Genomic DNA, 2,482 nt, shown 5'->3' with positions numbered 1-2,482 from the left:
CTTTTTATGCATGATAACAGTAACGTAGTCACTACGATCGTGTTTTTAATGCATGGTCCTGTGGTCAGCATCAGATGTCATTCCTCAATAGTGTTCCTCGAAAAGAACATCGAGTTCCCTCCACAGATTCCCATTTTACCTACTTGATCAGTGAAATCCGACTACAGAAAAAACAAAATCAAAAATTACTCGCCTTACAAAGTGACTCTCATGATCAATTTTATTTCGAAATAATGAGGACATTCTGCAGTGATCGGTAGTTTTCGTATCAGAATAGTTGACGTTCATTTTCCTCATTTTAGGCAGGGTGGGTATGTCTCTGCTGATCATTTGTGATCGGTGGCGGTACACTTTGCTGGACGCCACAAAATAATGAGATGCGAGTGCAGTCGAACGTAAAATACTATACTGATTTTGCTCATAAAACTAAATGAAGGTGGACTTCGTCTATTTTCATGGAAAGAGGACATTTATTATCGTCACGAGTCTTTTTTTCGCTTTTTAATATTTGCTTCATTATAGGAGTCGACGTTAAATAGCCCAGTGCAGAATGCCGGGTGACTTCTCTATGATATAGCGGCTCCCCCTCAGTCCCATCTGGAGTGTCCTACGTGACGTTACACAAAAGTGTTTTCCATCCCAGAATGAGAGACCTATTGGAGGTATTGCGGACCTGTCTAGTCTGTGACAGCTAGTCGCCACAGATGCGCCCCCTAACCATTAGGGGCGACTGTATCACTATTCTGTAGACGATCAAGATGCATTTGGGAAAGCCATCCGTTTATCTCCTATTGTTTAGTTAACTATACCTCCTTTTGTGTTGGTGAAGGACCATCGTATCAAGGAGGACAGTGGCCAGAACGTGTCGCAAGGATGCTGGTGGAGTAGCTCCCTCTCTCAGTCTATCCACCCTGCAGGTGGACAGAGAGCCTCGATTTTCGGCAGTTCGTGATTGTTCATCAAGGAGAACGCAAGTTCAACTACGGCCTCCTATGTAGTCCTTTAGGATGACGATTTTCCCCAGTACATGTGCTGCATTATGATCCGTTCAATATGAGTGCCGTTTATTTAATGACAATTTTTTCTATCAGCTGGGATATCGTGTATTGGCTTCGATTACCTGGACTTTAGGGTGAATTTTAGTAGGTGTCTTGAGTGAATTCCGACGTCAAACAATGATAGATGCCGTATGCTAGCTGGTAATACACTTTTTTTTAACTCCTCTCTGTCCAACACCAGCATCTAGTCACTTGAACGTATTTCCCATCAAAAAGAATAAAGATAGCACCTTACACCCCAACCTTTTTCCCCCTAGCTTGTACATGTAGGGTAGAGTTTAAGGGTTTCTGTCCCTGGTTTCGAGTGGTATTGCGAAATTTTTTCCCAGCAAGATAACACCAGTTGTATGGTATTGTCAGTTTTTGAGCTGTATTGCGATTTTAAACCATCTTTGTGTAGCGCTATGTATATAGCTGTGTAATTATGACCGACATTTGTGATTAATTACGTAATTAGGATCGATATTTCCGCCAGTTTCCCTACCAAAATAAATAAAGTACACTAGCCTAAGCTTCCTCTCCCGCATCTGGACAGTTTCCATGTGTTAGGGGTTGCACTTAGGCTTTCCATCCAGTAGAATCAGGGTTCGAGTCACTGATACGTTGCGTTTTTTACATACACTGAGTATTTGTGCACTGCATTATTTTCAGGTGTTTAAGCATTGTGAGTGTGTTTGCATAGCATTACACATGCATTATTTCAGTGATCTACGAATAGTTTGCACATCTGTATGCTGTTTACTGGATTATTTCGGTAATTTACGAGTTGTTTGCATCTCTGCACGTCAGTATAATGCATTATTTACGAGTAGTTTCTAGGTCTGTAAACTGTATATTGCGACCTCAAGCATGTCAGGGTGAGTATTACCTATCAGTGTAATAAATAAACTAGGTGAAATCCGTACCTAAATATATTGTTCCAAAAACAAATAAAGTACACTCCTTTCTCCTTCCAGCAGCCCAGAACAGGCTGAATCCTTTTCCCACCAATTATCCCCTCCAGGCCGCCATGGGGATGAGGAGGCTAGGGCACACGTTCAGCTGAGAAAAACATGTGACATCATCATGATGCTGTGCTCCTATTGACTGAACTGCATAACCACGTGACCTATTGTGGCGCCCTCTAGTGGTGAACTTGCAACTAGCTCAGTTCTTTGGTCTGCTTGATTGGAGGCATTTGTCCCTTGTGTGGTGGGAGCTTATACGTAGGTTTCAGAAATGACAAGTTCAGCAGAGACATATATTTCCATGCATTGTGTAATGCATCTTTAATTTATCTTGATACAAAGCATTTATTTGCAGGACTGTATTCTTCCTCTTCATATGTTCAAGCACTAATGCTCACTTCCATCCTTCATGCAGTGAGCTGTGGATACACTACTCAGCTGAGTGAGTGCATGTAAAACAGCTGTCTGGCACCAACA

Source organism: Schistocerca americana, chromosome 3, assembly GCF_021461395.2.
Source record: "Schistocerca americana isolate TAMUIC-IGC-003095 chromosome 3, iqSchAmer2.1, whole genome shotgun sequence".
Lineage (NCBI taxonomy): Eukaryota > Metazoa > Arthropoda > Insecta > Orthoptera > Acrididae > Schistocerca > Schistocerca americana.
The sequence above is the reverse complement of the archived record's forward strand: the minus strand, read 5'-3'. Positions refer to the sequence as shown.